The sequence below is a fragment of the Acipenser ruthenus genome, chromosome 1 (assembly GCF_902713425.1).
Source record: "Acipenser ruthenus chromosome 1, fAciRut3.2 maternal haplotype, whole genome shotgun sequence".
Lineage (NCBI taxonomy): Eukaryota > Metazoa > Chordata > Actinopteri > Acipenseriformes > Acipenseridae > Acipenser > Acipenser ruthenus.
In genome coordinates this window covers 67361895-67376873 of record NC_081189.1, presented here as the reverse complement: position 1 = coordinate 67376873, position 14979 = coordinate 67361895, and positions in this window count along the sequence as shown.

Sequence of the window (14979 nt, the reverse complement as noted above, 5' to 3'; positions counted from 1 at the left end):
CATTGATTGGACTAATGTATCAGCAGGCGACCGAAGACTCGCCGTTTCAACGGTGTCAGTAGTGCTGAACAGAAAAGAATGCATACAGAAAAATATTGTATACTGGCCATGGGTTTTGGTTTTGCCCGGAGCCGTAACGAAGCATTTAGCTACCGGGGCATGCAAATATATATATATATATATATATATATATATATATATATATATATATATATATATATATATATATAAATTGCATGCACCTCCGGTTGAAGCAACCGGAGCTGGATGGAAAGACTCCCTATCGTAGCTATCGGGGCATGCAAGACTCCATATCGTAGCTACAAGGCAATGCAATTATATATATATATATATATATATATATATATATATATATATATATATATATAAATTGCATGCACCTCCGGTTGAAGCAACCGGAGCTGGATGGAAAGACTCCCTATCGTAGCTATCGGGGCATGCAAGACTCCATATCGTAGCTACAAGGCAATGCAATTATATATATATATATATATATATATATATATATATATATATATATATATATATATATATATTAGTCTTTTCTTTTCTTTTTTCTTTTTTTTTTGATGTTAGGAGTTAGGGTGGTATTTACTCGCGCATAGTTTTGAATTTTATTTCCGAATCTCTCCTTTAACATGCCTGAAGGGGACACTGTATTAATTATACTGGCCATGGCCTTTAACGTCTTAAAACGTGTTAAGAGTGAGCAGTTACCTGGGGATTACACACCAGGTTCAGACGCATTGATTGGACTAATGTATCAGCAGGCGACGTAAGACTCACCGTTTCAACGGTGTCAGTAGTGCTCAAAAGAAAAGAATGAATACAGAAAAATATTGTATACTGGCCATGGGTTTTGGTTTTGCCCGGAGCCGTAACGAAGCATTTATCTACCGGGGCATGCAAATATATATATATATATATATATATAAATATATATATATATATATATATATATATATATATATATATATATATATATATATATATATATATATATATATATTTGCATGCCACGGTAGCTAAATGCTTACCGGAGCTGGAAGGAAAGACTCCATATCGTAGCTATCGGGGCATGCAATTATATATATATATAAAACGTTTTAACAGTGAGCAGTTACCTTGGGATTACACACCAGGTTCAGACGCATTGATTGGACTAATGTATCAGCAGGCGACCAAAGACTCGCCGTTTCAACGGTGTCAGTAGTGCTCAACAGAAAAGAATGCATACAGAAAAATATTGTATACTGGCCATGGGTTTTGGTTTTGCCCGGAGCCGCAACGAAGCATTTAGCTACCGGGGCATGCAACCGGAGCTGGATGGAAAGACTCCATATCGTAGCTATCGGGGCATGCAATTATATATATATATAACGTGTTAACAGTGAGCAGTTACCTTGGGATTACACACCAGGTTCAGACGCATTGATTGGACTAATGTATCAGCAGGCGACCGAAGACTCGCCGTTTCAAAGGTGTCAGTAGTGCTCAACAGAAAATAATTCATACAGAAAATTATTGTATACTGGCCATGGGTTTTGGTTTTGTCCAGAGCCGTAACTAACCATTTAGCTACCGGGGCATGCAAATATATATATATATATATATATATATATATATATATATATATATATATATATATATATGTGTATTTGCATGCCCCGGTAGCTAAATGCTTACCGGAGCTGGAAGGAAAGACTCCATATCGTAGCTATCGGGGCATGCAATTATATATATATAAAACGTGTTAACAGTGAGCAGTTACCTTGGGATTACACACCAGGTTCAGACGCATTGATTGGACTAATGTATCAGCAGGCGACGTAAGACTCACCGTTTCAACGGTGTCAGTAGTGCTCAACAGAAAAGAATGCATACAGAAAAATATTGTATACTGGCCATGGGTTTTGGTTTTGCCCGGAGCCGTAACGAAGCATTTATCTACCGGGGCATGCAAATATATATATATATATATATATATATATATATATATATATATATATATATATATATATATATATATATATATATATATATATTTGCATGCCCCGGTAGCTAAATGCTTACCGGAGCTGGATGGAAAGACTCCATATCGTAGCTATCGGGGCATGCAATTATATATATATAAAACGTGTTAACAGTGAGCAGTTACCTTGGGATTACACACCAGGTTCAGACGCATTGATTGGACTAATGTATCAGCAGGCGACCGAAGACTCACCGTTTCAACGGTGTCAGTAGTGCTCAAAAGAAAAGAATGAATACAGAAAAATATTGTATACTGGCCAAGGGTTTTGGTTTTGCCCGGAGCCGTAACGAAGCATTTATCTACCGGGGCATGCAAATATATATATATATATATATATATATATATATATATATATATATATATATATATATATATATATATATATATATATATTTGCATGCCACGGTAGCTAAATGCTTACCGGAGCTGGAAGGAAAGACTCCATATCGTAGCTATCGGGGCATGCAATTATATATATATATAAAACGTTTTAACAGTGAGCAGTTACCTTGGGATTACACACCAGGTTCAGACGCATTGATTGGACTAATGTATCAGCAGGCGACCAAAGACTCGCCGTTTCAACGGTGTCAGTAGTGCTCAACAGAAAAGAATGCATACAGAAAAATATTGTATACTGGCCATGGGTTTTGGTTTTGCCCGGAGCCGCAACGAAGCATTTAGCTACCGGGGCATGCAACCGGAGCTGGATGGAAAGACTCCATATCGTAGCTATCGGGGCATGCAATTATATATATATATAACGTGTTAACAGTGAGCAGTTACCTTGGGATTACACACCAGGTTCAGACGCATTGATTGGACTAATGTATCAGCAGGCGACCGAAGACTCGCCGTTTCAAAGGTGTCAGTAGTGCTCAACAGAAAATAATTCATACAGAAAATTATTGTATACTGGCCATGGGTTTTGGTTTTGTCCAGAGCCGTAACTAACCATTTAGCTACCGGGGCATGCAAATATATATATATATATATATAAATTTCAGGCACCTCCGGTTGAAGCAACCGGAGGTGAAGCAACCGGAGCTGGATGGAAAGACTCCATATCGTAGCTATCGGGGCATGCAATTATATATATATAAAACGTGTTAACAGTGAGCAGTTACCTTGGGATTACACACCAGGTTTAGACGCATTGATTGGACTAATGTATCAGCAGGCGACCGAAGACTCACCGTTTCAACGGTGTCAGTAGTGCTCAACAGAAAGGAATGCATACAGAAAAATATTGTATACTGGCCATGGGTTTTGGTTTTGCCCGGAGCCGTAACGAAGCATTTATCTACCGGGGCATGCAAATATATATATATATATATATATATATATATATATATATATATATATATATATATATATATATATATATATATATATATATATATATGTGTGTGTATTTGCATGCCCCGGTAGCTAAATGCTTACCGGAGCTGGATGGAAAGACTCCATATCGTAGCTATCGGGGCATGCAATTATATATATATATATATATAACGTGTTAACAGTGAGCAGTTACCTTGGGATTACACACCAGGTTCATACGCATTGATTGGACTAATGTATCAGCAGGCGACCGAAGACTCGCCGTTTCAACGGTGTCAGTAGTGCTGAACAGAAAAGAATGCATACAGAAAAATATTGTATACTGGCCATGGGTTTTGGTTTTGCCCGGAGCCGTAACGAAGCATTTAGCTACCGGGGCATGCAAATATATATATATATATATATATATATATATATATATATATATATATATATATATATATATATAAATTGCATGCACCTCCGGTTGAAGCAACCGGAGCTGGATGGAAAGACTCCCTATCGTAGCTATCGGGGCATGCAAGACTCCATATCGTAGCTACAAGGCAATGCAATTATATATATATATATATATATATATATATATATATATATATATATATATATATATATATATATATAAATTGCATGCACCTCCGGTTGAAGCAACCGGAGCTGGATGGAAAGACTCCCTATCGTAGCTATCGGGGCATGCAAGACTCCATATCGTAGCTACAAGGCAATGCAATTATATATATATATATATATATATATATATATATATATATATATATATATATATATATATATATATATATATATATATATTAGTCTTTTCTTTTCTTTTTTCTTTTTTTTTTGATGTTAGGAGTTAGGGTGGTATTTACTCGCGCATAGTTTTGAATTTTATTTCCGAATCTCTCCTTTAACATGCCTGAAGGGGACACTGTATTAATTATACTGGCCATGGCCTTTAACGTCTTAAAACGTGTTAAGAGTGAGCAGTTACCTGGGGATTACACACCAGGTTCAGACGCATTGATTGGACTGTATTGAAGCAACCGGAGGTGAAGCAACCGGAGCTGGATGGAAAGACTCCATATCATAGCTATCGGGGCATGCAATTATATATATATAAAACTTGTTAACAGTGAGCAGTTACCTTGGGATTACACACCAGGTTCAGACGCATTGATTGGACTAATGTATCAGCAGGCGACCGAAGACTCGCCGTTTCAACGGTGTCAGTAGTGCTCAACAGAAAATAATTCATACAGAAAAATATTGTATACTGGCCATGGGTTTTGGTTTTGCCCGGAGCCGTAACGAAGCATTTAGCTACCGGGGCATGCAAATATATATATATATATATATATATATATATATATATATATATATATATATATATATATATATATATATATATATATATAATTGCATGCACCTCCGGTTGAAGCAACCGGAGCTGGATGGAAAGACTCCCTATCGTAGCTATCGGGGCATGCAAGACTCCATATCGTAGCTACAAGGCAATGCAATTATATATATATATATATATATATATATATATATATATATATATATATATATATATATAAATTGCATGCACCTCCGGTTGAAGCAACCGGAGCTGGATGGAAAGACTCCCTATCGTAGCTATCGGGGCATGCAAGACTCCATATCGTAGCTACAAGGCAATGCAATTATATATATATATATATATATATATATATATATATATATATATATATATATATATATATATATATATATATATATATTAGTCTTTTCTTTTCTTTTTTCTTTTTTTTTGATGTTAGGAGTTAGGGTGGTATTTACTCGCGCATAGTTTTGAATTTTATTTCCGAATCTCTCCTTTAACATGCCTGAAGGGGACACTGTATTAATTATACTGGCCATGGCCTTTAACGTCTTAAAACGTGTTAAGAGTGAGCAGTTACCTGGGGATTACACACCAGGTTCAGACGCATTGATTGGACTAATGTATCAGCAGGCGACGTAAGACTCACCGTTTCAAAGGTGTCAGTAGTGCTCAAAAGAAAAGAATGAATACAGAAAAATATTGTATACTGGCCATGGGTTTTGGTTTTGCCCGGAGCCGTAACGAAGCATTTATCTAACGGGGCATGCAAATATATATATATATATATATATATATATATATATATATATATATATATATATATATATATATATATATATATTTGCATGCCACGGTAGCTAAATGCTTACCGGAGCTGGAAGGAAAGACTCCATATCGTAGCTATCGGGGCATGCAATTATATATATATATATAAAACGTTTTAACAGTGAGCAGTTACCTTGGGATTACACACCAGGTTCAGACGCATTGATTGGACTAATGTATCAGCAGGCGACCAAAGACTCGCCGTTTCAACGGTGTCAGTAGTGCTCAACAGAAAAGAATGCATACAGAAAAATATTGTATACTGGCCATGGGTTTTGGTTTTGCCCGGAGCCGCAACGAAGCATTTAGCTACCGGGGCATGCAACCGGAGCTGGATGGAAAGACTCCATATCGTAGCTATCGGGGCATGCAATTATATATATATATATAACGTGTTAACAGTGAGCAGTTACCTTGGGATTACACACCAGGTTCAGACGCATTGATTGGACTAATGTATCAGCAGGCGACGTAAGACTCACCGTTTCAACGGTGTCAGTAGTGCTCAACAGAAAAGAATGCATACAGAAAAATATTGTATACTGGCCATGGGTTTTGGTTTTGCCCGGAGCCGTAACGAAGCATTTATCTACCGGGGCATGCAAATATATATATATATATATATATATATATATATATATATATATATATATATATATATATATACATATATTTGCATGCCCCGGTAGCTAAATGCTTACCGGAGCTGGATGGAAAGACTCCATATCGTAGCTATCGGGGCATGCAATTATATATATATAAAACGTGTTAACAGTGAGCAGTTACCTTGGGATTACACACCAGGTTCAGACGCATTGATTGGACTAATGTATCAGCAGGCGACGTAAGACTCACCGTTTCAACGGTGTCAGTAGTGCTCAACAGAAAAGAATGCATACAGAAAAATATTGTATACTGGCCATGGGTTTTGGTTTTGCCCGGAGCCGTAACGAAGCATTTATCTACCGGGGCATGCAAATATATATATATATATATATATATATATATATATATATATATATATATATATATATATATATATATATATATATATGCCCCGGTAGATAAATGCTTACCGGAGCTGGATGGAAAGACTCCATATCGTAGCTATCGGGGCATGCAATTATATATATATAAAACGTGTTAACAGTGAGCAGTTACCTTGGGATTACACACCAGGTTCAGACGCATTGATTGGACTAATGTATCAGCAGGCGACGTAAGACTCGCCGTTTCAACGGTGTCAGTAGTGCTCAACAGAAAATAATTCATACAGAAAAATATTGTATACTGGCCATGGGTTTTGGTTTTGCCCGGAGCCGTAACGAAGCATTTAGCTACCGGGGCATGCAAATATATATATATATATATATATATATATATATATATATATATATATATATATATATATATATATATAAATTGCATGCACCTCCGGTTGAAGCAACCGGAGGTGAAGCAACCGGAGCTGGATGGAAAGACTCCATATCGTAGCTATCGGGGCATGCAATTATATATATATATAAAACGTGTTAACAGTGAGCAGTTACCTTGGGATTACACACCAGGTTCAGACGCATTGATTGGACTAATGTATCAGCAGGCGACGTAAGACTCACCGTTTCAACGGTGTCAGTAGTGCTCAACAGAAAAGAATGCATACAGAAAAATATTGTATACTGGCCATGGGTTTTGGTTTTGCCCGGAGCCGTAACGAAGCATTTATCTACCGGGGCATGCAAATATATATATTTGCATGCCCCGGTAGCTAAATGCTTACCGGAGCTGGAAGGAAAGACTCCATATCGTAGCTATCGGGGCATGCAATTATATATATATAAAACGTGTTAACAGTGAGCAGTTACCTTGGGATTACACACCAGGTTCAGACGCATTGATTGGACTAATGTATCAGCAGGCGACCGAAGACTCGCCGTTTCAACGGTGTCAGTAGTGCTCAACAGAAAAGAATTCATACAGAAAATTATTGTATACTGGCCATGGGTTTTGGTTTTGCCCGGAGCCGTAACGAAGCATTTATCTACCGGGGCATGCAAATATATATATATATATATATATATATATATATATATATATATATATATATATATATATATATATATATATATATATATATATATTTGCATGCCCCGGTAGCTAAATGCTTACCGGAGCTGGATGGAAAGACTCCATATCGTAGCTATCGGGGCATGCAATTATATATATATAAAACGTGTTAACAGTGAGCAGTTACCTTGGGATTACACACCAGGTTCAGACGCATTGATTGGACTAATGTATCAGCAGGCGACCGAAGACTCACCGTTTCAACGGTGTCAGTAGTGCTCAACAGAAAAGAATGCATACAGAAAAATATTGTATACTGGCCATGGGTTTTGGTTTTGTCCGGAGCCGTAACGAAGCATTTAGCTACCGGGGCATGCAAATATATATATATATATATATATATATATATATATATTTGCATGCCCCGGTAGCTAAATGCTTACCGGAGCTGGATGGAAAGACTCCATATCGTAGCTATCGGGGCATGCAATTATATATATATAAAACGTGTTAACAGTGAGCAGTTACCTTGGGATTACACACCAGGTTCAGACGCATTGATTGGACTAATGTATCAGCAGGCGACGTAAGACTCACCGTTTCAACGGTGTCAGTAGTGCTCAACAGAAAAGAATGCATACAGAAAAATATTGTATACTGGCCATGGGTTTTGGTTTTGCCCGGAGCCGTAACGAAGCATTTATCTACCGGGGCATGCAAATATATATATATATATATATATATATATATATATATATATATATATATATATATATATATATATTTGCATGCCCCGGTAGATAAATGCTTACCGGAGCTGGATGGAAAGACTCCATATCGTAGCTATCGGGGCATGCAATTATATATATATAAAACGTGTTAACAGTGAGCAGTTACCTTGGGATTACACACCAGGTTCAGACGCATTGATTGGACTAATGTATCGGCAGGCGACGTAAGACTCACCGTTTCAACGGTGTCAGTAGTGCTCAACAGAAAAGAATGCATACAGAAAAATATTGTATACTGGCCATGGGTTTTGGTTTTGCCCGGAGCCGTAACGAAGCATTTAGCTACCGGGGCATGCAAATATATATATATATATATAAATTGCATGCACCTCCGGTTGAAGCAACCGGAGCTGGATGGAAAGACTCCCTATCGTAGCTATCGGGGCATGCAAGACTCCATATCGTAGCTACAAGGCAATGCAATTATATATATATATATATATATATATATATATATATATATATATATATATACATTATATATATATATATATATTATATATATATATATATTAGTCTTTTTTTTCTTTTTTCTTTTTTTTTTGGATGTTAGGAGTTAGGGTGGTATTTACTCGCGCATAGTTTTGAATGTTATTTCCGAATCGCTCCTTTAACATGTCTGAAGGGGACACTGTATTACTTATACTGGCCTTGGCCTTTAACGTCTTAAAACGTGTTAACAGTGAGCAGTTAACTTGGGATTACACACCAGGTTCAGACGCATTGATTGGACTAATGTATCAGCAGGCGACCGAAGACTCGCCGTTTCAACGGTGTCAGTAGTGCTCAACAGAAAAGAGTTCATACAGAAAAATATTGTATACTGGCCAAGGGTTTTGGTTTTGTCCAGAGCCGTAACTAAGCATTTAGCTACCGGGGCATGCAAATATATATATATATATATAAATTGCATGCAGCAACCGGAGGTGCATGCAATTTATATATAAATATATATGAAGCAACCGGAGGTGGATGGAAAGTCTCTAGTTCCACAGACTGATTAATGTGAACGGCTGTGATCACCTTGGGGAAAATAGCAGAGTTGGTACCGAGGCCTGGAGAGGTTCTGTCCCAAAGTTTTCATGATACCTCGAAAGGGAGGAGGTCCCAAGCGGAACTGAAGCGCGTAACCGTTTTGCATGGTGGCGAGCACCCAGGCGCCTGGGGTGCAAGACCGCCAGTACTGTAGCTGTTTTGCCGAAAAGGAGGGTCTGAGGCCGCCAGCCTTTAGGGGCCCTGCTCGGGCTGCTGAGGCTGAGGCGGGGCAGTTTGGGTTGGCTGTTTAGGGCGCTGGCCCTGGAAACGCCTCCTGTGATGCTGGTATGTGGGCTGCCCATGACATGCGTTCCCTCTGCCTGCCAGGTGGGCCCAGTTGTTTGCGGCTGGTGTGCCTTTTAGGCGATGCCTCAGGTCACCCAGCGGAGCTGTGGGTACTGGAACTGTTCTGGTGACAGTCCGCATTTGAGGAGCTCGCCAGCGGTTCTACCTGCCCCACACGGAAGCGCGGGGAGGGAGCAACGCAGCCACCTGCCGGGACGACTCACGTTCCCAGTGGGATCTCTGTAAGATCTCCTCCATGGCTGGCCCAAAGGTATGTCGTGGGGATCTAGGTGCATCTAGCAGTGCAGTCTTATCTGCATCCACAGCTGTCTACGAGCCACAATCAAGCTAGCCAGGCTCCAGCCAAGAGCTTGCTGTTGGAGACCGGAGATCTGTAGCAGCTTGCTGGACAGGAGATGTAGCTCCGTGGCCACCGGCTCAGGGAGCAGGGTCTCGCGCAATACCCAGTCCAAATAAGCCGTGAGCACACTTGCGGTGTTTGACAGGCGAGTTGCCTGCACTTCTGCTGCATAAGCCCGCTTGAGATGCGTTTCCGTCACCCTGTATTGAGGGTTCGGGCACGTCGAGTCTCTAGCCAACCCACCCACTGACAGGGGCCTTAACCAGGGCTGCGATGGTGGAGTCTACCGGGGGGAACCTCGCTAGGCCAAGCTTTTCCGCGCCTTCTAGAGAGGCAAGCGGTGCAGCCTGCTTTAGCACGCTAGGACCTGAGGCCGGACGATCCCAGGAGGAGCGTACCTCCTCCATGAAATCTGGGAAGACCGGGAACTTTTAAGGGTGAGGAGCCATCACCTGCGTCTGGAACACGGACCGGCATGGTTCTGCTGCTGGCATCCAGGGGACCTGCAGGAAGGCTGCAGCGCGTCCCATAAGTGCCAAAACCGAGCTAGACAACGGGGGAGCACTGGCTTCCGAGGCTACCTTGAAGCCAGGTTCTTCCTCAGCAGGGGTTTCGCCTACCTGCATGTCAGAGGAGAAGGAGGCCCCCTCCCCAGAGGCCGCTATGGAAAGAGTGTCGTCTTGCACTAGCTGGGACGCCTCTTCCCATCCACCCTGAACTCCCCTGGGGGAGAGGGGGTATGGCAATTGTGGCCGCAGGCGCCTGTTTGGGCAAAAGCTCCAGGACCTGGGCCAACTGGGCTTTGAGGTCCATAATGTCCCTCGCCTGCCTGGAACGCTTCACCCTTGTCGCCTGCGGAGATGGGGAACGACTACGGGAGGCCTGTGCATCGGGGATCCTGGGACAGGTCATGGAGGAGGGGCTCTGGGGCTCCAAGAGCCACCAACGGTGTGGCCAAAGAGGACACAGAGTTCCCTTTCTTGGCTCTCTCCAACCTAGCTTCCTTCACCTGGGGATGATAAGCCTCACAGTTGCTGCAGGCCACGTCCCTCTCGAGGGCCAAGGTGGCATGTTGGACACCCAAACATTGCGCACAGAGGGTATGTTTATCCTCTTGCGGGATATTCGTATTGCAGGCCGTGCAGGGGTGGAACCCCGACTTGCCTGACATGGGCCTTGTGTTGTGCATGGGCTGTGCACTGAACACCACTTGCAATGTGGTCAAGCACTGATTAAAAGTGCGAACGCGGTGTGCTCGCCACTAGCGCTGTAGCAGGGGGTTCCGAACACTGTGCGCACCATGCACCTTGGGCACCTCATGCACTGCGTACCGTGCAGCACCGTATATGCCCGTGCATTAGTGTAGCAGTGGCACCAAGCACTGTGCACCGCGTGCAGTGTGCGTACTGAGCTCTGTGCGCACCGAGTATTGTGGCACTACATGCACTGAGTACAGTACAGCACCATGTGCTCTTGCGCTAGTTCTTTGGCAGTGGCCAAGCACCGTGTGCACCATGTGCACCGTGTGCACCATGTGCACCGTGCTTACTGAGCGCTGTGTGCACTGAGTACCATGCAGCACCTTGTGTTCGTGCACTAGCGCTGTAGAACTCTGTGTACTCTCAGAAAGAAATAGACAACCACTTGCAGGTGACTGCACAGGCAGCCACACACACATGACAGACAGATAACAAAGAGCAGCCTACCACAGAAGCGAGGAGGCCGCTGAAAAACAGAAAGGCAAAAGGCTTGGTCTTTTCAAAGTCGTTGATTCCAGGAAAGCGCACGAGCCAGCTTTCAGCAAGAATGCAAGAGAAATACAATCGACTCCATTCGACTCGAGGCGCTCTCGTCTATCAATACGCTCAGCTCAACACAGAGGTCTTACCGTACAGTACTGACAGTTTTATTCCCTCTGTCGGCGGGACCGAGTGCATTATCCCAGGAAGGAGCCTATCGGCAGCTCTGGTATAGAGAGCTCAGCGATACCTACCGAATGGGAAGGCATATCCCATACATAATGTCATTGGTGGTCGTCTTCGAATTGAAAGGGAATCAATTGTGATAAAAGAGTTTTGTCCTAATGTAACAGGAACGGAAAGGCGTTTGTGTATTTACACCAAAATTCTGATCCCTGGTTAGTTGTATAGCGTTTCGTATATCTATTGTGATGGGAGATTCAACAGCCTGCATTTTTTATTGGCGTTTTGGTTCTTCTTGGCGCCTTATGATCACGTCATCACTCGGCTTCCTTCAGTCTGCTTTTCTTTTAGCTGAGAGGAGGTAAGCACAGCTTCGTGCTGGTAATAAAATACTTAATTAAAATTATTAAGACTGTCTAATTATCAATAGAATATGGCGTGACATATATAGTACTACTCGGAAAACACTACAGCAGTTGTTTTATTCTTCTAAACCTTTGATAAAGTTGTTATTTAATTTATTTTGAACAACGTGGCGTTTGCTTGCCAGATAATGATACAGCCTTCCACGTGTGATACACATTGTTCACTGTATTCCTTTTTCTAATAGGGAATAGAGGACCAGAAACACGTGGAAGCTGATGTTTTTCTGTTCTGTTTTAATTATATTTTGCAGGTATGTTGAACTCCGTTGTTATGAATAGAAGCGAAAGCTAGTTTAAACTGCTAGTTATTGTATTTTAATTTTATTATCGCAGTAATACTCATTAGAATGGCTGATTCATGAGTCATATTACGCGTATGTTTTGTCCCACATTGTTATGGTAACTATTTTGTGTATTTTTGATTACTGACGATCTGAAAAATGTAGAAGAAACGGTAGATCGTATCTTGAAATATATACAGTATAGGTTTAAGCTGTAACATAGGAAAAACATGTGTTTTGTGTAAAGTTTCAGTCTGCTTTTCTTTTGGCTGAGAGGAGGGAATAGAGGACCAGAAACACGTGGAAGCTGATGTTTTTCTGTTCTGTTTTAATTATATTTTGCAGTTCTGAACAAGATTAAAGAACTTATTATCAGCATTGCACTGCCTTAGTGTCCTTCACTGAACAACACACCATAGCTGGCCTGACAGGCAGGGAAATCTTTTGCACACAACAACACAACGCAGAGAAATACACGAGTGGTAGCCAGCGCAGGACAGAATTGTGAAATGAGGAGCGCCCCGGCTACATTGGTGCCGTGACTCGGATTCATCAGCAGTGGATCGACACCAGTTCGGTCGCCGAAGGTTGCTGCATCCTTCTTCTGGTCAGAGTTAGAGATGGTCAGGTATTCCATGTGAAAATTTGAAGTTGTGTCAGTGAGGGACATTATTTTATTATAGTGTATTAAGTCTAAATATTTGTTTTATTATTGTAAATTGTGTTATTTTTTTCTATTATTATTATTATTATTTATTATTATTATTATTATTTATATTATTATTTTTGCAATTGTCCGATTGTAACAGATCTGTTTGAAATGGCCCATATTATAGACAGAGAGAAGAATGCTCAATTAAATGACGAAGAATCTGAATGTCATTTTGGTTTTGGGAGGGGGAGGTTTTTCAGGGATTTTGATCAAACTCCACAAAAAGGTTTAGGTAGGTTAGGTACACCTCCATTTTGTTCCACCCGTATGCAAGATTATCCCCCAACAGTGAGTCAAAATACTACTTGCCCAGATTTAGATGACCTTATCACGCAATTAGCTCAGCAAATTAGCCATTCCATCACTGCCCAGTTACAAAACGATATGAGAACCAGAGATGATGGTAGCACAGTTTCACAAGGCACAGGGAAAAATCAACAACCTGCTGAGTTAAATCTAGCTGGTGTTAAGTTGGTAATGCAGTCTGATGTCAAGGAACCCCCATTCTTTAGGGGGGATGGTTCTGATAAGTACTCTGTTCACGAATGGCAGGAGCTCATGGATCTGTACCTGAGGAAAAGGAGGTTTCCTGTACAGGAACAGTCACAAGAAGTACTAGCTAGGCTGATGGGAAAAGCTAGAGACATTGTAAAGATTAAATTGTGCAGCAATCCTTCTTTGAACCCCACCCAGAACCCCAAATTGCTCTTTGACATCTTAAAGCAACATTTTAGTGAACTGACTTACTCATGCATGCCCTTAGCAGACTTTTATAACACTTTGCCAACATCAGAAGAGAGTGTGATGGATTACTGGATTCGTCTGAACAAGGCAGTAGATGTTGCAGAAGAGTGCCTGCGGAGGCAGGGCCGCAACATTGAAGATCCCAGTCGTGAGGTTGCGATGATGTTTGTCAAGCACTGTCCAGATCCATCTCTTGCAGGGGTGTTCAAATTCAAATCAGCTGAGAAGTGGACTGCTGGTGAGGTTCAAGAGCGGCTGGACGAGAATCAGAGGGAAAAGAGGGCACAACCCACAGCCAAACCTCCAAAACCTGTAGCCGTAAAACACGCTGCTGTTCATGCGCAAACAGCCACATATAAAGATTTGGAAGCAGCTGGCTTTTCTACAGCAACTTCTCAATCTGTACAGGTGCCTGCTACTCCTTCTCAGACAGATGGTAACTGTATGCAGACTTTAATAAGTTTGCTAGATCGTGTACTTGAGCAAAAGACACAAGCGGCAGTGATTCCACAGCGCCAGTATAACCGTACACACTCTTTCCCTATGAAAACTTGTAAAGTCTGTGGAGCCTCGGATCATTCTACACTGTCTCATTGTAGGCAGGAGGACCTATGCTTAAAGTGTTTCATGCCAGGCCACTGGAAGAGAGACTGTCTTGGACGGAAACCTAGGTACCACGAGAGGCAGGCCGACGGTGCTCACCAGAGTGGGCAGCCATTAAACTAGGAAACCCACATTTGGAGAGGGGACATGTGGGTGAAGAGCAACAAA